Source organism: Trichechus manatus, unplaced genomic scaffold (assembly GCF_000243295.1).
Source record: "Trichechus manatus latirostris isolate Lorelei unplaced genomic scaffold, TriManLat1.0 scaffold00001, whole genome shotgun sequence".
In the NCBI taxonomy this organism is placed as follows: domain Eukaryota; kingdom Metazoa; phylum Chordata; class Mammalia; order Sirenia; family Trichechidae; genus Trichechus; species Trichechus manatus.
The window spans coordinates 14347147-14374445 of NW_004443937.1; the positions used below are offsets into that span (position 1 = coordinate 14347147).

The window sequence follows — 27299 nt, forward strand, 5'->3', positions numbered from 1 at the left end:
ACATTTCTCCACCTTAAATCCGGGCCCCTCACCCTTATCTGCCCCTTCTCCTCTTGCCCTGCGTGAGTCCTGGGGCCTCCCTGCTCAACCCTGTGTTTTGCTTGTGGGCTCTCTGTCTAGGTGGATCCTACCCACCTTGAAGACATGGCCCAAGTGTCACTGCCTCCTGGAAGCCCTTCCTGTCCACCCCAGATTCTCCTTGCCACCTCCAGCCTGCGCCGCCCCACCATTCACCAGGCACTGGGCTCTCAGAAGGCTGACTCTCATTCAGAGATGTGCAACTTTGGACAAAGTCCAAAGCTCTCCTTGGGAAACCTCAGTTTCCTCATCTTTAAAATGGTCCCTGCTGAAGTCTCGGGGCTCTTGGGAGGAGCTCGTGGATGATCAAGTTTTCCACGTGTCTCTGAATATCACCTGGGACACTGTCTAAAAATGCAGACTCCTGGGCCCACTCCAGACCTACCAACTGAATCTTCATGGGGGGGAGGGCAGGAATCTGTACTGTTAACTGGCTCCCCAAGTGAATCCTAAGAGTGGGGGGAGGCTGGGGATGCTAATGGCCTGGGAGATGCTTGGTAAAATGTAAAACAAAACAGACCGATGAAAGAGATGCTCACTGGCTGATGGTAATACACGCAACGTGACAATGTGCACACGTGTGTGTACGGCTTCCTTTGCCAGATTGTGACCATCTAGGGGTTGGGGCCAGGCTAGGGTTCACTTGGGCCAGCCCCACTAAGTCCAAGCCTAACCCAAGCCACTTGCCGCAGACTTGACAGTTTGCCAGAGGTTCTTCTACTCCCTATTGTCTCTGCTCCTTACAATCCCCCTGGGAGATAGGCACTCCTTCCCCCATTTTACAGATGAGAAAACTGAGGCTTATAAAGAAGCTATGACCTGGCCCAAGGTTACCCAGTGAGCAAGTGACAGTCAGGCCTGGAGCCCAGGACAAGGTCAACTCTTTTAGCCACTTGCTAAATGGCAGGGGGATCACCCCTGGCTGCCAGCGTTGGGAAGTCAAGTGGGGCCTGTGTGTTCTGATCCTGGGGGCCAGTGTCAGAGCACTCCTCCCTCCGAGGGCAAAGGAAGCCTGGGCCTTGCTTGGTACGCTGCAGAGGAGCAGCATCCAGCTGGGCAGGCCTCAGGCAGGCTCTAGTCCACAACAACAGCTCTGGGAGCATGTCCAACGGGGGCGATGTGCCACCAGGCACATTGCCTGGGGCTTGGGGCCCCTACCGCCGTCACCCTGGAGGGCAGTCACTTTCTCCCTGAAGTGGAGGCCTTCCCAAAAGGAGAAACACTTGCCCGTAAATTACCAGTTCCCTAAGCACAGGACCAACAGCAGCAACGGCCACAGATGGCCCTGGGGAGTCCCCAGCCTTGCCACTGCCCACTGCTTGACCAGGGCAAGCCCTGCTCCTCTTGGGGCTGTGGTTTAGACCAGGTGAACTCACACACATGCACACACATGCACACACACGCACACACGCGCACATGCACACGCACGCACACACATGCACACACGCGCGCACACACGTGCACATGCATGCACACACATGCACACACATGTACACACACGTGCACACATGCACACATGCATGCATACAGGCTCCTCTCTCTCTGCAAAGGCAACCCGCCCAGCAGAGGAAATTGCACAGTGCAAATAAACCTCTCTCTGCCTCAGTCTCCTCAAATACGGAATGGGGTTCATAGTTCCTACCTCTTAGGGTTGTTGTGAGGATAAAAAGAGCTAATGTGTATAGAATGCTTACAGTAGCGACTGGCACATAGTAGGTGCTTACAAAGTGTGAGCTGTTAGGATTTCAACCAAATCGATAAACTTTCTCCCTCAAAGCCAAGTCCCTCCTGAGTGACTCCTGTGTCAGCTGCTGGGTGCTTTCATGGGTCACCTCACTGTAACCCTGGCAAGGGCTCTTTGCAGCTGAGGAAATTAAGGCTTGGAAGCGGGGAGGATCCACATAAGATTCAAACTGGGGTCAACCCAGCTCGAAAATTCAGGGTTTCCGCAACACCCCTGCTCCTCCCAGCTGCTCTTTACCTTCTATTCCAACTTCCTTTCCAGAGCCTCACAGGGATTTGGCCTCCCCTTCTGCAGAGTTGGCAGGATCAGGTGACCCTGGGGTTCCTGGCATTATACTTGCTGACTGAACGATGATGGGGTTCCAGTTGGCTGGGGGGTCCCGAGCGTGATGTGAAAACCTCTTGTCAACATCACCTCCTTACAGGGCCTTGGGTGTGGGGTGGGGGGACACTTCTGGCAGCCAGACCAGCGACCTGCAGTTGGTAACCTTCGGGCCCTTGGGGGTGGTGTCAGTCAGGCTGGGGAGAAGGACGTTATGGGGGCAGGCGCTGGACCTGGGGACAGAAACAGGCTTTGCTGCCAACACTGCAGCGAAGCAGGGTGCAGAGACCCTGCCGCCAGCCTGGGCCGCCTGCAGGAGGGACCATGCACCAGCTGTCTGGAGCAGAGTGGGCAGGTAATCACATCACAGCCCCAGGCTTTTGGCAGCTGTGAATAAAACCATCGGGAGTGGAAGGTGGCCTTACTGGTGTTCCCCAGGCCGACTGTCGCTGCAGAAATTCGATACTGTGACCCTCAACCCAGCAACCTCAAGATCCTGAAAGTCCTGGCCACTGAATGACAGCTCTACCCAAACATCCAATTCCAGGATTTGCAGAGAAGGATACGGGCGGCTCAGGGAAGGGAAGTGCCAGGCTGCCCACACCTGCTCCCCAGCCACACCTACCTTCTGGCAGCTCAGGAGCTGAGAGGCTCTGCTGAGCAAGGATGTGGGCCCAAGTGGTGGGAAAGCAGTGGCTGCCATTGAGGGCTGGCTGGGGGGGACTCGGGCAGGTGGTCCTCAGCAAGGGGAGCCATGCCTTGCTCCAAGCCGGATGCCTCTGAGAAAGACCCCCAGGCCCCCGGCCAGGCCACGCAGGTCCCTAAGAGTTAGGAAGCACTGAAAGGCTCCTGCATTTGTCCCTGCTCCCTCTCCCACGCTGACTCCCTGAACGCTGTATCCCAGGTAACCACGCTTGTCAGTGACCTCACAGGGCGCGTCACAGAGGGCAGCCCATCGTGGTTCTGTAAAGGGACAGAGGGCTCTGTGAGCCGAGGGGACAAAGCCCAGCACCTGGTTCTAGGCTCAGAGTACCTAGCCATGAGGTCACAGTGCAGGTCACAGCCCAGAGCTGAGGGGCTTCACTGCAGTGGGGGCCTGGAGACTGTGCTGTCCACAAAACATCAATGAGGAAAGCTCTTAGTCAGAGAGGGATGCTGTAATCCTGGAACTCGGCTTCTCATCTCATCGCACACATGGCCGCTGCCTAGGAGGCTGTCCCAGGCCGTAGAATACACATGCCTGTACTTCTCTGCCCTCCAATGCCACTTCCTCCAGGAAGCCTTCCCTGACCATCTCCTGCCTGACTCTGCAGAACAAGTAGCTCATTATACAGCTGTAAGCCTGGTTTCTTCATCGGTGACCCTCTACAGATTGAGGACAGAGATTGCACAAGGGCAGGGATAGACCCAGGCAGGGATGAGGAGGGACCCAGTTTACCATTGTCATAGCAACCCGTCATTCTCCTAATTCCAACTGCTCTCAATCCCTTGAAATAATAATAATAATAGTAGGAGTAATAATGATAGTAGCTGACGTCGTGTGCCCGGCATTGCGCTGAGCACTTTATACAGTACTAGCTGTTATGGATTGAATTGTGCCCCCCCAAAATATGTAGTAAATCCTAACCTCTATGCCTGTAGTTATAATCCCATTTGAGCTGTCTTTGTTATGTTAATGAGACAAGGTTAGTGTAGGGATTAAACAAGTCAGTCAGTAACCAGAGACGGAGGAAGAGAGATGCCGAGCCTCATGAAGATCACCCAGGAGCAGAAACTCAAAAAGAGACAAGGATTCTTCCTCCAGAGTGACAGAGAAAGCCTTTCCCTACAGCTGGGGCCCTGAATTCGGACTTCTAGTCTGCTAAACTGTGAGAAAATATATTTCTGTTTGTTAAAGTCAGCCACTTATGGTATTTCTGTTACAGCAACACTAGATATCTCAGACACTAGATAATAGTAATGATTTAATCATGCTAAATATTTTTCTTATTTCACTGTTTTCCTAATTGGTCCAAAGATAATGAGACTATTGTATTTGCAGAGACTTTGAGATGACAAAAAGCATACTCGATATGCTTTAATTGTACGCAAAATCCCCAAATCACGGCCCAGTACCAATGAAGGGTTCCAGCTCCCCCGGGCTGAGCAATCCATGTGAGTCTGGCCTCACCTCACCTGGCCCTCCCCAATCATCCAATGAGATAAGGGAGGGACCTTCCCTCACTTCACAGATGGAGAACTTCGGCTCAGAAATATCAAGTGACTTGACCAAGGTTGCACAGCCATGCAAGGGTGGACTCTAGAGTCCTGGGTCCTGGGTCCTTAACCACTGGGCTCTGGGGTACCACTTGGTCATGACCTTTGACATCATGAAGTCTCACCTTTTCACCTGACATAGGAGGAAACTGAAGCTAGCAGGAGGTGGGGATGTCATTTCATGAATTAACCAGGGAGGGTTAGAATCAAAGCCCCTGGAGTTGGCAGTCTTCGTGGACTAGGGGACAGCAGGCTTCACCCCAGCAACAATCATACCACAGCAACAGACAGGGCAGCTACAGTGCACTGAGGCTAAAGATTATCTCATGACCATCAGGTATACCTGCTGTGACTAAGAAATGCTGCTCCCTCCCACCAGAGTGGAGCTCTTAACCATTTGAAACTCAGCAGTCAGGGGACTAATGTCCAGGGTGTAGCTAATCTCATTGAACTGATGGTGTTCTGTCTCCTCGCCCCGATGGCTCCGAGGTTAAGTGTTTGGCTGCTAACCAAAAGGTCAGCACTTCAAATAAACCAACGGCTCCTTGGAGACTCTATGCGGCAGTTCTGCTCTGTCCTATAGGGTTGCTATGAGTCAGAATCGACTCGACAGCAACAGGTTTTCGGTTGGTTGCCGGCCCCTTGCACCTCTCCCCCTGTCCCACTGCCCCCATATGCCTCCTCTGCACGTCTCTTACCTGGACCCTCCTGCAAAGTGTCCCATCTTGCTGCAGCCCAGGGACCTAATCAGCTTATTCACCCGGTAGACGGCCTGGGCCATCTGAAAAAGTCTCCTTGTCACTCCTTGGAGAAGGATCCTTGAGATTTAGGCCACAACTATAAACAGAAAAGAAAGCCACTGTCCTTTTTAATTAACTCATCTATTTATTTGGTCAATCAGCTCCTGCTAACACCCAGATGGCCGAGTTCTGTATAATGCCTCCCCGGAAACTGTCGGTGACGAGGAGGGGCCCTCCTCACTTTTCCAGCCTTATTCTCTGAATCCTCCAGCAGGCACCTCCCTGCCAGACTTTGCTCCCCAAATATTCCTCGCCTGATTCCACCTGCACCTCTGCCACACCGCTGTAGAAGATTCTAGTTGGAACCTAACTCTGCCACTTGCCACCCGTGAGGGTGACCTCAGGAAGGTTACTTCCTTCTCAGGGCCTCAGTTGCATCACGTGTAAAATGGGCCATCTCACATGACACAGGGAAAGGAAGACGGAAGTGATACAACACACAAGTGAACTGGCTCTCAGGAGAAACAGTATGCCCCCTGCACACCCAAAAAAGATCAGGCATTTTCCATTGCATGCAGTTGTTCAGGAAACACTAAGCCCCTTCCTAGCATCAAGCTAAGTGCTGGGAGAGGCAGAAACATAAACTCCCAGGGCTCAAGACCCACTGCATAGGCAAAACGCCAGATAAACAGTTTCTCCATCCAGTGTTCTGTGTCAAACAAGCAGCCTCAGAATGGAGCTGCGCTTGGTGGTGCTGCTCCCCGCCCCCGACTCCTGAGGCACTTCACAGTCTCCCAAAACCACGTGAGTCAGCAGAAGTAGGTTAGAAATCTCATGAGACTGGTTTTCCCCTTGGGACTCTGTGATTCTCCTGCACCTGTTGGGGTGAGGGCTGGGCTTGTCTGTTCTTCTTCCTGAGCACAAGCCTGTTGTCAAAACAACTAAACAACGGCCACCACCTTTAAGGGGCACTTGTGGACATTAATCATTTAATGACTTCTGGTTCCAGGCTGTTTCCCCAGAGTGCACTGAGACCAACTGCTCAGTCACATTTGAGGTCATGAAGCTAGACCACCCACCTGTCCAGCTGCTCCGCCCTCCCCACTGCCCCGTGAACACGACACCCCAGCCAAGCCGTTTTCCTGTGGCATCCAGAACACTCACTCCACGCTTTCACTCTGCCTTCAGGCCTCTGCATGCGCTGTTTCTCTCTCGGTAATGTTTTCCTGCCTCATCCCCACCTGGCATACTTTCCTTTGTTATTCAAGTTTTTCGAACTTTACGTGCCAAAGCATCCTCAAGAGATGTGCTGATGGGTGCCTGATTTGCAACGTCTCCCAGATGACTGGAACACAGCGCTGCTCATCTCTGGTCCCCAGGGCCCTGCCCGGGTCTGGGTCACAGGAAAAGCACAAAAGTTTTTGATGACTGGATGATCAGACTTTCACTCTCAATTTTCAGATGCGTAGAGGTTTTCCCCAAACTTTCCCTGACATCACAAACTCTTTGCTTGGGCCTTTCCCCACTCAGCAGGCCTGGAAGGGAGATGAAAACCTGTAAAGCTCTCAGATGGTCCTAGACTGGAAAGTCAAAGGGAAATGAAAGTGCTCCACCCCATGACCTTTAAGAAGCTGGGGTGACCTTTCTCCCTAGAAACATCCCACAGCACGTTCCTCAGCTGTGGCGATCCCGGGCAGGGCCATGTGGAATCGGACAGAGAAGTTCAGAGATGTGTGCGGATCAGGGCCGGGAAGCAGCCACCTCGGGGACCTTGCAGTAACTTCTCTTTGCACACTCTCTAGTTTTGTGTCTTTTAGTGTGAGTCTTCACTGAGTGTCTAGACTGTTAAATGTGACTAAATCATCCCCCACAACACATTATTAATAAGACATACTAATAAGAAATATCTGCAGCAAGCTTTTCAATATACCGAAGTGTTTTCTCATACACATGCCAATTAACACAGTGAGATCATCGTCCCCATTTTACAGATGGGGCAACGAGGCCCAAGCAGGAGACATGATTTACACGAGGTCACACAGCCAGACTGTTCTCTTGACAGCATGACAAGAAAGTGGACGCGAGAGGAGCAGGAGCCCAATGTTGTAGGGTGCTGTGTGACCTTGGGCAGGTCATTGCACCTCTCTGAGCCTCAGAAGCTCATTATGAGGGAGGGTGGATGGGAAGGTGGAGGCAGGCAGGTTCATGAGGAGGAGTGGCCCACATCTCCAGACCTTTCCCCTCTGCCACCGAGACAAGGCTCAGCCTCCAAGTTGTACACAGTCTGAGTCTTTAGGACCTTCATCCTAGTTTGCAACTGAATAATTGTTCGTGTGGTCATTTATGGAGCCCTGGTGGAGCAGTGGTTAAGTGTTCGGCTGCTAACCGAAAGGTCAGGAGTTCAAATCCACCAGGTGCTCCTTGGAAACCCTCTGGGGCAGGTCTACTCTGTCCTACAGGGTCACTATGAGTTTGAATCGACTTGACAGCAATGGGTTTGGTTTGGTTTTTGGCGGTCATTTATACCGTCTCTCCCCGAGGCTGTGAGCATCTCACCTGCTTTATTCGCCTTTCTGTCCCCGCTGCCCAGCACTGCACCTGATAAAAAGTGGTTGTCATGGATTGAATTGTGTTCCCCGAAAATGTCTGTAGGCTTGACTGGGTCATGATTCCCAGTATTGTATGATTGTGTTATCTGATGTGATTTCCTTAAGTGTTGTAAACTCTATCACTATGATGAGGTTATACTGATAAGGTCTACAAGATTGGATAGTGTCTTAATCCAATCTCTTGAGATATAAAAGAGAGAAGCGAGCAGAGACACATGGAAACCACATACCACCAAGAAAGCAGTGCTGGGAGCAGAGCGCGTCCTTTGGACCTGAGGTTCCTGCACAGAGAAGCTCCCAGACCAAGGGAAGACTGATGACACGGACCTCCTCCAGAGCTGACAGAGAAAGCGTTCCCCTGGAGCTGACGCCCTGAATTTGGACTTGTAGCCTACTGGACTGTGACAGAATAAACTTCTCTTTGTTAGAGCCGTCCACTTGTGGTATTTCTGTTATAGCAGCACTAGATGACTAAGACAGTGGTGCTCAATAAATACTTGCCAGTGGAATGAATGAATGAACGCTGAATGAATGACTCGGTTCATTCAAGTGTGAGATCATTCCAGGGGCAGCAGCAAGCCTGGGGGACAAGTCTGGAAAGGGTGGCGATGCTCCACAGGCAGTGCCCCTAAGAAGGGGGCAGGGTGGGGAGCATGGGCTCTGACGCCAGAAGACCCGTCTCTTTCTCGATGCAGTCTCGGTGACATCGCTGCTGCCTCTCTGAGCCCTGGCAAGGAACAATGGTAATGTTCTAGGGCATAGCAGGCACTCAGTGACCATCTCTACATCAGAACTGGACCTAGTAAAATCAACTAGGCTGACCTCTTATTCTCTGGATGAGGAGACAGAGGTCCAAGTTGACAGGGCCAGGACTAGAATCCACTGAGACTGGATTCACAAGATCCCAATCCTCAAGAAACAGTTCCACGAGAGTTTCCTGGGAATGACCGTTTCCTTCCTGCGCTGCTGGATGAATGAGACTCGAGAGCTTGGGTTGCCAGATTTAGCAAATATTGCAGGGGACACACAGATACTAAAAAATGATTGGCTGTTTATCTGAAATTCTAATTTAACTGAGTGCTCTATATTTTATCTGGCAACGCTATGCAGAATGTCCTCAGGGATCTCTGTGTTATCCACTCTTTGGCACAAAACATGACACCCAGGGAATAAGAGTGATCAGATCCCCTGTTCCCTGGCTGTCTGGACTGAAACCCTCTACTGAGTACAAACTGCATAACTCTGACCTAATGGTTATACTTGTTTGTAGGCACTCTCCTTCATGAAGCCTCTTGCCTACTGGCTGTCTCACACTTATCACAGTCCTCTCTGCTCCTCTTGTTTCCGTGTGGTTTTTCCAAAGCAGGTGTCCCTGAGAAGGATGTGCCCCAGATGGCCCATAACCCACCTTCGCCTATCCTACCCCCTTGACAGACATTGCTAATCGATCACAGCATCTTCCCCCTGATTTGGACCTACCTTCAGATTCCTCATCACAACTGGTCTCAAAGGGCCTCAGGAACACAGTGGACAAGAGAGAGAGAGCCCCCGTATGGGAGAGATGGCCAGGGGCAGACAGGGATCCCAGAAAAGACCAGGAGGTGGGGGTATGGTAGGGCAGTGAAATAAGCAGGAGCTCACAGCATGACCCTGAAGACATAAACATGAATCACACTGGCCTCATCGTGTCGGGAGGCAGCGAGGGGAAGAGGTGTGAGCCCTTCACAACATGGCAGCCCTTGTGGGACCCTCAGGGGGATAAGGAGCTGAGGGATGAAGACATAAACGAGGAAGGGGAGGGAATTTAGAGGCAAGAGAGAACCCGACTGGGACCTGGGATATGAAAGGCAGAGGAGCAGGCCATCTGAAAATATCTCAGGCTACTTCTAGGGACTAAGGCGGGGAGGGAGAGAAGCCTCAGTATGTAGGCCCCACCTAGGCTGTTCAAGGAGCTGCCAGGCCAAGGGAGGGGCCGAGCTTTCCCGAACACCCACCCAGACCTGGGTGCACATATACTTCTGCAGGTCTTACAGAACACTCAGCTCAAAGAGGAAGCCCACTCACACCAGCTACACAGCTAAAAAGGAAGAGCTGAGATTTAAGTCCCAAGCTCGATACTGCCATCCCAAGAGAAGCTACTCTGGGAACAAATGAATCCAGACCCCTTGTTTTACACATGAGGAAACCTGGGTCCTGACAAGAGAAGAGACTAGCCCAAGGTCCCCCAGAAAGTCGGTGGGGAAATGGGTGAATAAAGGAGGTGTCATAGGGGTCCTTCCGGGTAGCTGTGCCTGAATACTAACCCCGGGACACCCTTCTTTAGGGGAGCCCCAGGGAGCCAACCCCTCCAAACACAGAGGCTGTCTGCCCCCAGGGATCCAAGAGGCTCTTGCTTTTGGAACCCTGGGTTTCTGCTGGCCAAGAACAGGCTAACAGATGGGAATACCCTCTGGAAACCGCTCTCAGGTTTCACCACAGTGGGCTGCTCTGGTCTCTGAAAGGCCCTGTCAGTTTCTGGAGAAAAAAACCCTCTCCTTGAAGAAATTCCCATTAGACCCCTGTTCTGGCTGAGAGCCAAGACAGGAAGCTACACCCAAGGAGTCATCCCTCCACCTGAGGCCCAAGCTTTCCCGCCACAGGTAAGGCCAGAGGAGAAGACGCACCTGTGCGTCCTGGTCATCCGGAGGCCCTGTCTCCCAGGAGCTGCTGTGCGGGAGACTAGAAGACCAAGACGCAGGTTCAAACTCAGGATCCTGTCCTGTCCTGACACGTAGCTGACCTCAAGTCTGTCACTTTTTGAGCCTCAACTTTCTAATCTGTAACATGGGAACAGTAATAACTACTTTATCAAGATGATATAAGCATTAAAGACAGAAAAAAATTGAGAACTGCAAAGGACTGCAAATGCTATTATTGTCCATAGATCCAGACTTCTCTGAATAGACGTGTCAAAAATAACAACAGTACTAGCACTAGGTTTCACAATTATAATGACAACTGCTATTTACGGAGTAATTGCTAGTGCCAGTCACTGTCTTAAGAACTTTCCCAGTTGTTCTCCCCTGATACAACAACCAGAGAAAGGAGATTCTACATCATACCATTTTAACAAAGGACGCTGGGGCCCAGAGAGGTTAAGTGGTATACCCAGGGTCACCCAGTAAGGTAGAGGCCAAATGACATCCACACCCAGGCCCAAGTTGTTAACCACAAAGCTCCTCTTTCTGTAAAGGGCGGTTCCACCCTCCCTGCCCCCAAGTCTGGCCCAGTATTCATAACCATTTCCTTCCCCAAATTAGGCAGGCTAGTGGACAGGGAGCTGCTTCTCTGTGATGGGTGTTCTGACACCCTCTGGTCCCTAGAGCCCTGAAGGCAGGGGCCAGGGAGGTGCTACCACTCCTTCTTGATGTCTTTGTGGGTGCCACCGATGGCTGGTGGGAGTGTAACTTAGCATAACTACTAGAAGGGCAATTATTGAGCAATAGGTGTCCAGAATCTTTAGCCACACGTTCCCAATTTCTTGACCAGGCCAGTGTGTACAGATACCCACTGATAGGGGTTCACTGAAGAGTGGTTTATAAGAAAAAGAAGCCGCCAATGGCCAGACTCCCATCACTAGGAGATTAAAGAAACGGTTTACCTAAATGATCTGCTATTACACACAAAAACCCAAAAACCAAACCCCTTGCCATTGATTCCAACTCACAGTGATCCTACAGGACAGAGTAGAACTGCCCCATAGGGTTCCAAGGAGCGGCTGGTAGATTCGAACTGCCGACCTTTTGGTTAGCAGCCATAGCACGCCGTAGCTCTTAACCACTACAGACTGTGGTCCCTGAGCCAAATTCAGTGGCCTGTTTTTGCAAATAAAATTTTACTGGGACACACCTACATCCATTTGCATATTTCCTACAGCTGGGTTCTCCTATAACAGCAGTTGAGACTATATGGCCCACAAGCCCAATGTGGCCCTTTAAGAAAAATTTGCCGACCCCTAATTTAGAAGATCAAGGGCCCCCCCAAAATGCTCAGAAATGTTACTTGGGGGTAAAGTAGGTTCCCAAAATTATGCACTCTGTGAACTCAACTCTGACAAGAAAATTTAAAATTATTTATATTCACCCACTGTCAGATCACATCATGGTTATCTTTGGATGTGGGAACATGGATGATTTTTATTTTCTTCTTTAGAATGTTCTTGGCTTTCCAAATTTTCTGTATTAAAAATGTATTACAGTACTTGTATAACCAGGGCAAACAAACAATAAGTATCATTTTATAATTATCTTGGCCTTTCCCTGGATGGAAGGGTGAGCTTGACGCTCTTGCATAACAGGCCTGAAGGTGGCATTTTCCAAGGACACTAGAAGTCACAGATCTGTTGTGTACACCCCACCTTGCCAGAGTTTACAGGCCTGATGGGGGAAGGAGGCAAGGCCCCAAAAGAAGTCTCATACCAACCCCTGAGAGGTTCTGCCGTTAGAAATCTCCTATTTTCCTTAAATTATCCCAGGCACCAAGGAGGATGGATCAGATTTTTGGACATAGTTCCAAGACACTTGGGATCGACTCTGTTAGCTGAGGGGGATTGGTCTAGGGGATCCCACCTAGGTGGATGAGATGAGAAACTGTATGTGGATGCTTTGTGCTAATACTGTTAGGCCTGATGGGGGCTTCAAAACTACTGTCATCAAAGTGATGAAGTTACCTTACCCCTGATGCTGCTGTCTTTCTGATCCTCTTGGGTGCTGTTATTGATCCATTTTACAGGTAGAGAAGCTGAGGCTCAGAGAAGTTCAGTGACTTCCCTCAAGGTCACACAGCTGGCATGGTCCAGAGCCTGGATTTGAACCCAGGATCAACTTCCCAGCTCCATGAATTGTCCACTACATGGGCTGTCCCTGTCAGGAATAATTTTTTTTGGCTGGTTCATAAATAGTAACTCAGGCACCATTGAGCACTAACGGCCCAGACACCTCAGGAATGAGGTTTGGGTCACTCCACCGGGCAAAGAACCCTGGCCAGCTGAGGTGCTTGCTGAGGGCAAAGGGAATATGGGATGGGTAGTGGAAAAAGGGAACTATAAATATCAGCTGTGACCACGTGACTAGTTGCAGACTTGAGGACTGTAATTTTTATGAGTATTTCCTCCTTGTTTTGTTAACATATTTTCCTGTGTATATGTGGAGTAAAGAATTACTTATCTCAAGTAATTTGTTCCTGAGAGATAACTGTAAACCCTTGGAATTTCCTGAGTATTTAAAGTGCCTTTGTTCTCCAGACCTCTAGACCACACCTGGGGGTTTGTGCTAAAGGGTCAGGGCTGGCCTGACCAGAAAGACAACCATGCGGCCTGGTATCAGCTGACATCAGGGGAGGTAGGGGGTGCTGATCCAGTCTGAAGCCAACAAAAGCTCTGGATCAGGAAGCCTATCGGGAGCTCCATGGGCTTTCTTGTTGGCGGAGGGAGAATGACCTGCCCTTGCTGGGATATGGAAGCTTCGCATTGGGAACCCTCCCAGACCTTGCCCCATGTATCTCTTATTTGTTTTGATCTCGCTGTGTATCTTTTTTGCTATAATAAACCTGTAATCGTACATATAGCACTTTCTGTGAGTTCTGTTGAGTCATTCCAGAGAATTCTGGAAGCCAAGTGTTATGGATTGAATTGTGTCCGCCAAAAATGTGTGTCAACTTTGCTAGGCCATGATTCCCAGTATTATGTGATTGTACACCATTTTGTCATCGGATGTGATTTTCCTATGTGTTGTAAATTCTACCTCTATGATGTTACTGAGGCAGGATCAGAGGCAGTTATGTTAAAAAGGCAGGACTCAATCTACAAGGTGAGGTTGTATCTTGAGTCAATCTCTTTTGAGGTCTAAAAGAGAGAAGCAGCAGACAGACAGGGGGACCTCATACCACAAAGAATGAAGAACCAGGAAGGAAGTGTGTCATTTGGACCCAAGGTCCCTGCACTGAGAAGCTCCTAGACCAGGGGAAGATTGATGACAAGGACCTTCTCCCAGAGCCAACAGAGAGAACGACTTCTCCTGGACCTGGCACCCTGAAATTGGACTTTTAGCCTCCTAGACTGTGAGAGAATATATTTCTCTTCGTTAAAGCATCCACTTGTATTTCTGTTATAGCAGCACTAGATAACTAAGACACCAAGGGTTTAGTGGGAGCTAGCAGGTCAGAACTAAGGGAGCTCAGGACAGCCCTGAGCTTGCAGCTGGAATCTTGAAGGAACAGAGGAAAACTGCTGAATTTGGAGGCCAACAGGTCAGAAGTGAGGGTGTCGTGTGGATTCCCCAAACTTGTGGCTGGTGTCTGCCCATTTGACAGTCTGAAGGATGGTGTTTTTTTAACTTGTCAGGTATGGCCTAGCTCCAGGTAGCAAGGGTCAGAGAAATAAGTGCTGCATGGGCAGCTGGTGTCAGAACTGAACAGAGAAGTAGAAAAAGTGGGAATTTTGATTTATTTTATTTGAGACTTCCACACAGCACAGACATAGATTTGCATGTGTGTGTGTGTGTGTGTGTGTGTGTGTGTGTGTGTGTGTGTGTGTGTATGTGTCAGGGAGCCAGAGAGCTCTTACAGAAAGAATAAACCAAGAGGGCTCCTTGGAGGAGACATCAGACTGGCCTGAGAGCAAACCCACCTCTCAGCCTCAGTTGCTTCTCCTATATATATATACACATAAAATCTTTGTTTTTCTCCCTCTCTTATTCCATTATTTATCATAAAACATAAGATGTATTAACTCTGCATCATCTCTGGAAAAGGGTTAGTGCAATTTCAGTTGTACACAGGATAATGGTATCACATCAGGCAAAGTAAGACTTTGTTACTGTCTTTACTTGTAGATTATGTATGGTTTAAGGAGATGTGTATGGGTGCCAAGTTGTCAAGGGGTGGACTGTGATGGTTAATTTTATGTGTCAACTTGGCTAGGCTATGGTGCCCAGCTGTTTGGGCAAACACTAGTCTAGTTGCTATTATGAAGTAGTTATGCATGATTAAATCAGTTAAGCAAAGCAGATTATCCTCCATAATGTGGGTGGGCCTCATCCAATCAGTTGAAGGACTTAAGAGAAAAAAGGCATTTCCCTAGGGTGTGTTTTGCCTTCAGACTATAAACAGACATTTTGCCAGAACTCCCTCATTCTTCACTCTTCCCATCACCTGACCTATGGATTCTGGGACATAAGCCTTTCACCTGACCTACGGATTTTGGACTTCCCAAGCCCCACAATTGCATGAGCCAGTTCCCCACTGATTCTGTTTCTCCAGACAACCTTGACTAAGACATTTCCTCATATCCATCTTCTCTACCTGGTGGCGCACGACTCTGAGGGGCTCATGAGAAATTATCACCTCCTTTCTCAGATGGAAACCTGAAGGTCAGAGGCACCCAGTGACCCACACCACAGAGGAGAGACAAACACCAGTAATCCTCACACTTCAGAGGTGACAGCTTCCGTTCTTCCATCCTGGTCCTCTAAAGACACCACATCCAAATCCCACTGCCTACCATGTCAGGGAGCCAGAGAGCTCTTACAGAAAGAATAAACCAAGAGGGCTGCTTGGAGGAGACATCAGACTGGCCTGAGAGCAAACCCACCTCTCAGCCTCAGTTGCTTCTCCTATAAAATGGGCTCCCACCCAAATGCAGACAGATCAGCAAGCCTCAAAAAAGAGGAACAGTGGCTAGACTCTATCTGTTTACTGCCTATAAAGCCACCAGCCTGGGTAGGGGCTGAGGCCTCTTGCACAAGACTGTCTTTATCTGGAAGCAGAAGTCACAATCCAGCTTCACAGCAGCAGGCATCTTGCTCCCTGGCTGCCCTCGGCTACTTATTAACCTGCAGCCAGGCCTGGAGAAGGTGCTGGACTGGGCGCCTACACCCAGCACAGAGGTGGCCAGGTCAGTGCTGGGCGGTGTGGGCACCAGCATCAGATCAACCAGAGCTCAAATCCTCCCCAGCTGTGTGACCTTGGGGAAGCCCATTCATCTCTCTGAGCCTTAGTTTCCCCACCTGGACAATGGAGACAATGTCAGTGCCCACCTCACAGGGTTATACAAGGACAGCATGAGTTTGTAAAGTGCTTAGCAATGCCTGATACACATAGTAAGCATTCAATAAATTTATCTGTCACTTTGACAAAAAGAGTAAGGGCACCCACCTCACTGGGTTGTAGGATGGAATGAGCTACTACACACTGAGCCTCTTAGCACCATATTAAATGAGCATACAGTTAAGAGTTCAATAAAAGTTGCAATCATAACAATTGACATTGATTAGGATTACGATGATGGTCCTGGAAGCTGGTGTAGAGGGTCATCCTTGTGCCCACACGGCAGCTGCTCAGGGAGGCGTGAGACGCCAAGGACATGCCTGTCTGCTTTTCCACGGCCAGTGTCACAGGTTGAAGAACACGTCTCCATGGGGTCGGGGTGGCCTGTGGCTGCTCATGACAGAGGACCTGGGCTGGGGGCAACAGATCGTTGGGGCCACAAAGTGGCTTTTCTCTCAGTCATGGCTTCACAAAACCAGTTGCCATCAAGTCGACTCTGACTCATGGCAACCCCATGCATGTCAGAGTAGAACTGTGCTTCACAGGGTTTTCAGTGGCTGATTTTTTCGAAGCAGATCACCAAGGCTTTTTTTCAAGGTCCTTTTGGGTGGACTGCCAACCTTTCAGTGAGCAGCCAAGTGCATTAGCCATTTGTATCACCCAGGGACCCCCCGGGGTTTCCCTGGACCAGTAGAAATTTGGCCAGGGGCACTACCTTACCTCCTAGAAATTTCTGCCCAGGAAGCCAAAGTCTTCAAATTCCAGAGCAGAATCCACTAGCAGGCCGTGCAATCAATGCAGAGTCAGGACGATCATGTTTATGGAACAGACCCAAATGGAACAGACAGTGCAGATGGTGAGCACAGGGCTGTGTGGTGAAACTCTGGTTTCGGTTTCACACGTCTACGTGTGTGAGCTCTCACTGCATCCTGTTGTAAAATGGATTTCTTACTGAATGTCCTGACTGAAAGACTTTCATAGCCCTACAGTAACCAAGACAACGTTCGAAACCAGGGTGAACAAGATGGTCGCAGAATGGGCAATTTCCTGCCCCATTAAACTCCTTTTAAAAAACATTACTATGATCCTGAACTGGGACAAAAAAAAAGTTGTTGTAAACATGTAATCGGCAAAATGCCATTAAGGCCTGCAGATAAGATAATAGAACTGTGTCAATGTTAAATGTCCGGGGTTTGATGATTGTGCTAGAGTTAGGTAAGAGAATGGCCTTGTTCTTACAAAATATACGCAGAAAGCTTAGGGGTAAAGGGGCATTGGGCCAGTAACTTACTCCCCAATGATTCAGCAAAAAACAGCCTAAGGAGAATATGATGTGACTCTGCTGACGATATATATATATATTATAGACAGAGATGAAGCAGGTGTGGCAGACGTTAACAATGGGAAAATCTAAGTGGATGTGGAGACGGGAAGTCACTGTAATACTCCTGCAACTTTTCTGAAAGTTTTTTCAATTTTTTTAAAATAAAAAGTCTAAAAAAATACAATTGTGTCAACAGCCCCAGTTTCCAAAGTATCTTGCCTGTGCCCTGTGAGGAACCAAGCTCACCCTTTCCCATGTATCTGATTCCGTAATCCTCAGAATCACCATGCCACAAAGCTGCCTTAGAGCCTTCCGGGGGCAAATCAGGGTCAGAACACGGCCTCGTTATCCAGTTTGCAAACAAGGAAACAGGCTGAGAGAAGCGAGCAGCACACTTGTCCAAGGTGGCTCTGTAGCAGGCTCAGGCTAGGACTTCACAACCAGTGCTCCGCCTTTAGGCTGGGCCACCTCCCACTTGGGGTCTGAGTGCGCATAGGTGGCCAAGCCAGGCCCAGGGACCACCATCCAGAGGTGATGGGTGGACCAGGTCCTGGGCCTCGGGGGCTCTGTCTTCCCTTCTTGGGGCTCCCACCTTGGGTCACCTGCCACACCATCAGTGAAACAACACCACCATGGCGAAGGACAAAATGGCACTTACGTTTTGGAGTTCCCTCAGAAAGGGCTGCTGTTCTTGACCTACTGCAAAGACAGGAAGCAAAGAAGGAAAGAAAAGAAGATTCTATCAGGGTCTGACTGTGCACAGCAAGTCCTCTTCCCACATGTGACCACCAAACATAGCACGTGCTGGGGAGGGGTCGCATGAACACAAGGACTGGGAAAGCTGGGATGCTCTGGCTTATACCACCCGCACACACACATAATGACAGACACACATGCTCACACATGCATAGGCACATTTGCTCACACAGACACACAGCCTCCCAGTCAGACATACATACACATTCTTACAGACACACACGTTCACACACAGACCCACACGCTCACATACACTCTGATGCACAGACACACACACACACTCAGACACAGAGACAGTCACACACGCAGACCCATGCTCAGATATGCGCTTATGGAAGACATATATGTTCACACTCACACACAAGCACAGTGTCACATACACAGACCCACATGCTCACATACACTGTCACAGACACACAGAGACACACGTGCAGACATGCACTCACACATATACTCCTACACATCCCTCTCTTGAGTGTTGTGTCCCTGAAACCCAGTGGGCAGCAAGAACTGGCTAATCACCTGGCATCCTCCTGCCTGTGCTGAGAGGGGCAGGGGCCCAACCCGCGGTCACATAGGAGTAGTTCTATGGTTGGCTGCCCCCAGCCCTGACAACCCCCCAAGCTCAAACAGGAGGCCAGGCCTGTGACAGACCTGCCCCACAAGCTCAAGGAAGCACCAAGGCTAGCTGGAGGATTTGTGGGAGGCCCTGGGAGCCCCAGGTTCTTGGATATCATGATACTAACCAACCTGTCGGAGGCCCCGAGAGGGACCACCAAGGAAACTTGTTGACCTTTGCTGAGCCATCTCCAGTGTGACTGCCCATGGAGCCCCTTTTTTGTTTTTTTAATAGAACACCTCTTGTTCTTTGGAACTCAGTTTGGGAAGTAATACAAGTGGGGGCAGGTCACCTCAGCTTCTCATTTCACCAACAAAGCTACTTGCCTGAGGCTGGAGGCGCTCCAGGTTTCTCAGAATCAAAAAATGTAAAAAACTAGGAAAGGCTCCTTATCAACCAAGATCTTCCAATTCAATGAACAGTTAAATTGGGATTAGCAGACAAGAGAAGGGGGTCATGGAGGGAGGGGGGATGGCAGAGAAGGCCTCCAGAGCTGGGCACTTCTTTCTTCTCTTTTCAAAGCTCTCTTCTTTCCTCCTCCTCGTACCTCCAGCCCTGTCCTTAAGCCTCTTCTCCAGAACTCAAAAACACAAGAGTCAGTAAGCGCTGGTCCCAGACCACCTCATTCAGCAGCTCACACTGGGTTCCAGGCACTGCAGAGTAGGAACAACCAGTAAGTGACTTACTGAGCACCTACTATGTGCCAGACACTGTTCTGGGCACTAGGAACACAGCAGTGAACAAGAGAGCTGAGTTCCCTGCTTTCACAGAGCCTAGAACCACGTCGGGCTGGATGCCTGGCTCCATGAAGACTAGGGTAGATTAGCAGTGTCTGCCATGGGTGCGGATGGTGGAAGTACCAACAGGTATTTTTCTATACTGGACTGTACCAAGAGTAGGGCGAAACAAGGAAAGATGAAGTTAGGATGTTTCAAACACAATTACAAGCAGAGTGTTAAGGGAGCCAGGAGAAGGATGGCATAATTTTGTCTGGGGTGAGACCTTACCAGGTGCATGAAGCCAGCCCAGCTCAGAGAGGAGGGTGAGAATGGCACTAGGTCACCTGCTGGCACCCATGCCCTTCTTCTGGGGACAGTGGGCATCTCTTCCACCTGGAGACCCATGCACCCCGCTCTCAGTCCATGGGGTTCTGACAGGCTGATCCTACCTCCTACTTCCAGGGATGGGCAGTCAGCCATGCCTAGCCAATCAGAGGGGGCTGTTGTAATTGGTTCAGGATAGTACTTAACTCATACCTGGACAATGTGAGCAATGACTGGGACTTTTGCTAAAAATATTATGAAAAAAGAAGGCTCTGTCTCTGATTGCTAGGCTGGGAGGGGATTTGCTTGGAGAAGCAAGGGGCAGTCCAAGGAGAATGGAGCCAACACAGCCCAGAAGTGGAGAAGAAGAAACTGAGTCCCAGTGACTTCTCTCAGCACCTGGAACCAGCCAGGCCTGAAGTATACCCTGGGCTTTTCAGTTAGGAGTCAATAAATGTTCTCTCTTTTTTAGGTTAGTTCCAACTGATTTCTGCCACTTGCAGCCCTAAGAATCCAGACCTACACGCTGCCTTGATCTTGCTGTATAACTTTATGCATGTCCCTTTATGTCTCTGACACTCAGAAAAAGGGGGCGGGCACAGATGAAATGACATCTGAGTCTCTTGCAGCCCTAGCACTCTAGCTATCACATGCCCATTGCAAAAGTTAGGGCTGACCCCACCCCGGGCATCCTGCTGAGATGTTGAAATCAGCCCTTCTCAAAGTTAAACAGGCGTGGAATCGCTGGGAGGAGCTCATTAAAACACAGATGGCTAGGCCCCATCTCCAGGGAATCTGAGTCAGCAGGTCTGGGCTGGGGCCCGAGACCCTGCTTTTCTAACCTGCTCCCAGATGATGCCCACACTGTGGGTCTGGAAATCACACTGAGAAACAAAACTCTAAATCTCTGTCCCACTCTACCCAGTTCCTGAGGGCAGGCGCCCAGTGTAAAAACAAAGCCCTCGCCAGGCGGGAGACCATGGCCCCTCCGTCCTCAAGGCAGTCCCCCAGCTGGGGAAAATACCTGTGTGGTTTCAAGAATGGGCCAGTCTTTAAGCAAGTACAGCACCAGGCCCACCGCAGGCCCTTCCAGCCAGCACTCTGCCCTGGGATTTGCCTAAATAATGGGGGAGGCTGTGAGCCTGACTCTGGCAGGTCCCATGCTGGCTTTTCAGGAGCTGTGAACAGCCCCCAACGGTGCACCCATCACCAGGCGGTCCACAAGCACCAAATCCCGCTGTGGGCTTTAGCCTGACACAGGGCTGGCTGTCAGCACGTCTGGCCTGCTGGGCTCTCCCCTGATTTACATCTGACTTGGCTCCCTTGAAAAGCCGCCTGTGGTTTTTGGACGGTGAACACTGTTCAGAAAAGGGCTTTCCCATCTGCATCCTTTCCAAGGTGGCGATGGCTGCCTTCCAGCTGTGTGACCTTGGGCAAGTTACCTGTCCTCTCTGGAGCCTCAGGTTTTCATTTGCAAAATAAAAATAATAGTATCTTCGGTAAAATTCAAGAAGATGATGCTTACAAAGCCCAGGGCCTGGCTTGGGGTCTGGCTTAAGCCAGTAGGCACCCAATACCTGTTGTTCTTAGCTGCAGTCTGCCCTGACTCGTGGTGACTCCATGCACTACGGAATAAAACACTGCCTGGTCCTGTGCCATCCTCATGATTGGCTGCAGACTGAACTGCTATGCTCCACAGGGTTTTCATTGCCTGATATGTGGACATAGATTGCCAGGCCTTTCTTCCCAGTCTTAGCCTGGAAGCTCCATTGAAACCTGTTCAGCATCGTTAGCAACATGCAAGCCTCCCCTGACAGACAGGTGGTAGCTGTGCATGAGGTGCATGAGCCAGGAATCCCACCCAGGTCTCCCGTATGGTAGGCAAGCATTGGCTTTTTTCACTCAGCATAATTCCCCGGAGATCCACCTAGGTTGCTGCATGTCATCAATGGCTTTTCATTGCTGACTAGCATTCTGTGATGTTGATGTACCACTGTTTGTTTAACCATTCACCCATTGAAGGACATCTGGGTTGTTTCTTGTTTTAGACTATTACAAATAAAGCTGCTGTGAACATTCATGTAAAAGCCAACATCTTTTAAATGTGGGCCCTTTTTGCACGTGCATCTGGCCATCTGGTTTCTCTAGACACAATGAGAAGATGTAGCAGCCCGGAGCGCACCATCTCCTCAGATGCTCTCTTGGATGGGGATGTGGCCCGGGCTTCCCAGTGTGCCCCAGCCCCCGTGACCATCTCCTCACTATGTCATGGCCTGACCCTGGAGGTATGGAAATGTGTCACCTCTCCCTGCTGAAGGTTTTGGAACAATCCCTGCTCCAGTGAATTCAATACAGCTGAGTGCAGCATAGGAGAGAGGGATTCATGAACTTGCTTATTCAGCCTTCTACCAGTGAACCACTATTGCCTCAGCCATAGCTATTATTCACCACCTCTTCTCAAAGTGTGGTCCCCCAGATCGATGGCAGCATCAGCACCACCTGGGAGCTGGTTAGAAACGCAGGATCTCAGGCCCCACCCTAGACCTACCACATAGGAAAGGACATCTTCACAAGATCCCCAGATGATGGTTACATGCTTTCAAGTCTGAGGAGAGCTGGTATATGCTGTTACTATTATTGCTGTTGTTATTGTTATGGTGGCTCAAGACAGAGCCAAGATGCAACCAAACAAGCCCCTGAGCTGCTCCCGCTTCTGAAGTCCCTGCCTGGGGTAATGATAAGCAGATGTCAGAGGTGTAATGAAATGTTGAAGGAGGGGAGAAAAATCCTCCGATGTCTCTCAGCCTCCAAACCAATTACCAGGAGGAGCACAAGGCTGGGTCTGTCCTTCAGCAAGACTTAGCGCGCAGTTACCCTCCCCAGACTCCACTCCACAGCCACGGTAACAAAATGTATTGAAAACAACATTCCAGGTCTCAGATTTGGGGCTTTGGGAAGACTCTGGTGGCCTCTGTTCTCTGTGCAAGGCTGAATTTTTTTTAAGTTCACGAAGGCGCACTGCCTGCCCTCTCTGCCCAACTGGGATCCGGATTTGGGGTGCGCTGCTCACAGTTCAAAGCAGATGGGGGCCCAAGTGCAGCCCTGGATGGGGCATTGGCTAGCATCCAATGGGAAACGTCTCCAGCCTGATGCGGAGCTCCCACGGAAGCGTTTCGGGGTGCAGGGCCATGGGGATTTCCCCTACTCCAGCCTTGAACCACCCCCTGGTGAAAGTGTTAGAGGCTGGCACCCAAAACAAGTCCATAAATGCAGCGCACCCTGACCCTGGACACTGAACTGGAGGACTCACCTCTAGTTCAAGAGGCTATAAATTGAAAGCATAAAGAAGTTCATGAATCACTCTCTCCTATGCTGCACTCGGCTCTATTGAATTCACTGGAGCAGGGATTGTTCCAAAACCTTCAGCAGGGAGGGGTGACACATTTCCATACCTCCAGGGTCAGGCCATGACATAGTGAGAGATGGTCAGGGGGGCTGGGGCGCACTGGGGAGCCCGGGACACGTCCCCATCCAAGAGAGCATCTGAGGAGATGGTGGGCTCAGGGCTGCTACATCTTCTCATTGTGTCTAGAGAAACCAGATGGCCAGATGCATATGCAAAAAGTGCCCACATTTTAAAAATATTGGCTCTTACATGAGTGTTCACAGGAGCTTTATTCGTAATAGTCTAAAACAAGAAACTACCCAGATGCCCTTCAATGGGTGAATGGTTAAACAAACAGTGGTACATTGACATCATAGAGTGCTAGTCAGCAATGAAAAGGGACAAGCTATTGATGACATGCAGCAACCTGGGTGGATCTCCAGGGAATTACACTGAGCGAAAAAAGCCAGTACTAAAGGGTTACATGCTGTATGATCCCACAGAGATGGAGAACTGATTATGGTCAAGGACAGTTGTTAAGGCAGGGTGGAAGCTGGAAGTTGGCACTGCTACACAAGGGCAACAGGAAGAATCCTCGGGGTGATGGAACGTTCTGTATTTTGACCATACCAGTTGCTGCGGAGTCAACTCCGACTCATGGCGACCCCATGTGTGTCAGCGTAGAACTGTGCTCCACAGGGTTTTCAATGGCTGCTTTTTCAGAAGCAGATCGCCAAGCCTTTCTTCTGAAGCACCTCTGGGTGGACTAGAACATCCAACCTTTCAGTTACCAGCCGAGTGCAATAATCGTTTTGACTGTATCGATGTCAATATCCTTGTTTGATATTGTCCTACAGTTTTGAAGATGTTATCATTGGTAGGAACTGGGTAAAGAGTATACAGGGTCTCTCTATTATTTCTTACAACTGCATGGGAATCTACAATGGTCTCAAAATAAAAACTGTACGTATGTGTATATTTAAACTTTATATATATATATACATATATATACACATATATGCATTGATAAACTTTTTATATGAAAACGTTGGCTCAAATTTATAGAGCTCTGTGTGGACAGTACAAACACATCTGTGATCAGAGCTGTTCCCAGGAGACCTTCCTGGGCAAGAGTGGAAGACAAGAAAATGATCTCTGCTCACACCTGAGCAAAGGGGCTGCAGGTGTGAAAGATTTTTTTCTTTTTCTTTTTCTAAGGTCTGTTCAAATTCATGTTCTTCTACCAATGATGGAAGAAAATTCCACTGTTCCCGAGGAAATGTTTTTGACTAGAACTCCAGACCCCAGATTGGGAAGAGTGCCTCCTTTCAGACTGAAAGCTGAGGCATCTTGAAAAACCAACAGGAGGGCAATCGCATCCTTAAGGAGACCCACAGGAACAGCACCATACGTGGTGACGGTGACAGTGTGCATTCCCATTACAAAGACAAGGAAGGGTCTTTTCCCCTTTACTCAGCAGGGAAGCTAAGCCAGGCTACCCCTTACAGATTAGGAAACTGAGGGCCAGAGAGGACCCGCCTAGGTCACACAGGAAGCTAGGGGCCAAGGATGTTGCAATGCCCAACACCAGGTCTTTGATTTTAAAAGGGCTCCTGTTATACTTCTTTAATCATTTGTGAGTAATTTTTTTGTTTAACATCCATCACCCCCACCAGAGTCAGCTCCATTAGGGTACGATTTAGTCTGTCTTGTTCACCTGCCATATCCCCAGGGCCTAGGACATGGACTGGAACAAATAAATGTTGGATGAGTGAGTGGGTAGATGGATGGGTGGATGGATGGATGGGTAGGTGGACGGATGGATGGATGGATGAATGAGTGGGTGGGTTAGATGGTAAGTGGGTGAATATAAATTTCCAAGCCTGGACCCACTCAGATATTCAAACTTCAGGCTTTCATTTCAGGATAGAGGGAATCAGATACTCTTTTTTACTTGTGTACTGAGCACCTAGCACCAGGCCTTGTGCTGGATGCTGGAGTCCCTCCCCTCTAGGTGGGTGGATATAAGGCAAGACCACAAAGGTCTTAGCTTGAGCCAGAGAAAGGGCCACAGGGTCTCAGAGCAGGGAGAGGTTCAGTCCACTCTGTCTCAGGTCATCTTTGAGTGCCAGGCACTGTTAAGGGGCTCAACGGAAGATCCAGAGCAGGTAGCATTGAGCTGGCCCTTGAAGAGTAGGACTAAGAAGAGAAAGGCGAAAGTGTATTGAGGGCCAAGGGAACGGCAGGCAAGGCCGAGGGATCCCGTTGCTCAGCCTAGGAGTAGAAACCAGCCAAACCACAGGAGAGAGGAAAGAAGTTGAGGCAGATGAGGGTAAACATTGGCTAAGAGCCAGATCATGAAGGGATTCAAATGCCATGCTAAGTTTGGACTTGATTTCACAAAGCACTAGGGAGCTACTGACGGCTTTAGAGCAGAAGAGTGACATGTTCAGCGCTGGCCCCTGGGTGGTGCAGAAGTACCCAGGAAGCATGGAGGCTGGTAAGGAGGCTGCTGTCTTAAGCTGTGATGTCAAGCTGGAGAGGAGATACCAGGTGCATCTGATGATGGAATGTCTTTGAAATCATGACTTCAGAATCTTCCCTCAGGACTGAGCAGCTAACCTAAGTACCAACTGGCTGTGGGGCCAAGCGGGCAGAACCCTCAGGACCACCCCTTCTGGTGCCCTTCACCCATTAAGCATGACTCTGCTAAAATCCACCAACCAACACACCCCTCAGCCCCCACCAAGCACCAAGGCATCCTCAAGTTAAGGACTTTGCTAGAAGGAGGATGGAACATGGCAGTGAGTCATTTAGCACTTATGTTGTACTCGCATAGGCATCACACAGTGATGAAGTCCCACCCCTCCAATTAATGGGGGTTGAGGCTCAGGGGACGGGGGGAGAAGGGGACAAGGAGGGCCCAAGTGAGCAGGGTAAGAGCTCAGCTCTCCTGCCTTCCAGCCCAGGGCTACTCAAACCCCACTTGAGGGAGCAGACAGTCCACTGCCAGGCAGGTGGCACCTACCCTCAGCCCCTTCAGCCCTCTCACTGCCACCTCCTCAACTCCACGCCAAAAACTGTGACCAGAGCTGCTCCCCACATACCAGGCTCATGTTCATCTCTGAGCAGAAGGCCCTGCTTTCCAAGAACCCCCATCCTGGATTCTGGAGGCATCCGGGAGCAGCCAAGCCCTAAGGAATCTCAGTACAGCTTGGCCCTCTTGCCCTCTTCTGCATTAACTGTGATAAGATCAGGATTGAGAATCATGAGCACAACCGTCAAAAGTCTGAGGTACAGACAAAAACACTGTCCTTAATTGCACCTCTGCAAAGGGGAGTTTTATATAATCGCTGAATGCAGGGTAGAACTGTGGAAGAACAATCCACTTATGAACAATGGCTCTTATGGTGGCTTTATAGTCCTGTGTGGCTACATGCCTCACTCAGGACACTTCAGTCTTCTCATCCATAAAGTGGGTGGGCAGAGAAGGTGAACTTGATGATCCTACAGTCCAAGTCCCCAAACTCCACAGAGAAAGGACTACTCTCCCTGACCTTCCAGGGCATTCCTTGCTCTTGGCATAAACCACCTGAGATTGTACATTAACCTCTTCCAGATACAGATTTTCTCCCCTCCCTGCCCCCTATGAGACTGTGAGCTACTTGCACACAGGGGCCATTTTATTTATCCCTCTGCTCCTGGCCCTGGCACCGTGCCTGATACACAGTAGGTGCTCAATAAACATTTGCAGTGCCATCAGTGGAATGAAGACGGGCTTTGGTGATGGGTGGCCTCTGGTCCAAATTCTCCTTCCACCATTTCCTAGCTGTGTATGTTGGGGCAAGTCACTTCCCTGAACCTTGATGAATTCTTCTATAAGATGGGGGTAATAATGCTTACCTCACAAAATTAAGTGCAGGAAGAAGGATAAAGAATAGTGGACACTCGATAAATATTGGTTCCCTCCCTTTTCAGAAAAATGAATGAGTTCTGGCTGTTCCTCTGCCCATCCTCCAGGGCAAGTTCAAGGTCAATAGGTAGGTGTGTTTCATTCACTGAGCTGGCAGCACTCGAGGTGATTAAGACCAGTGATTCAGAATGGCCTGGGGAGATCCTTTCATTCTGATACACAGCAGATCCACAATGGTCTGCTATAGTTTGAATAAAGAAAGTGACAGAATGAAGAACAGTATGATGTCATTTTTCTTAAAAATGAAAACAAAACTAGAGCTAGCCTGCTGAAGAGATTCTAAACAGATCAAAGAGGAAGTCAAAACTGAAATGAAAATTAACCTAGAAAGTAATAAAAAGGAGTATTCTGCCCCACAGAAACAGTTAA

The 27299-nt window shown here is 49.6% G+C and overlaps 1 protein-coding gene across 13 annotated transcripts in view; it reads right to left on the reverse strand.

The window, feature by feature from the left end:
- SLC6A6 (solute carrier family 6 member 6) overlaps nucleotides 1-27299 on the reverse strand; it is a 97606-nt gene that overhangs the window by 64497 nt on the left and 5810 nt on the right. For 5 of the 13 annotated variants that reach the window (XR_002825845.1, XR_002825840.1, XM_023742249.1 and 2 more), the window contains exon 2: nucleotides 17813-17853. The exons of 1 other annotated variant lie outside the window; for it this stretch is intronic. The gene's annotated coding sequence lies outside the window, so the exon portion shown is untranslated. 7 more of the 13 variants (XM_023742070.1, XM_023742113.1, XM_023742152.1 and 4 more) reach the window with 5 other exon arrangements.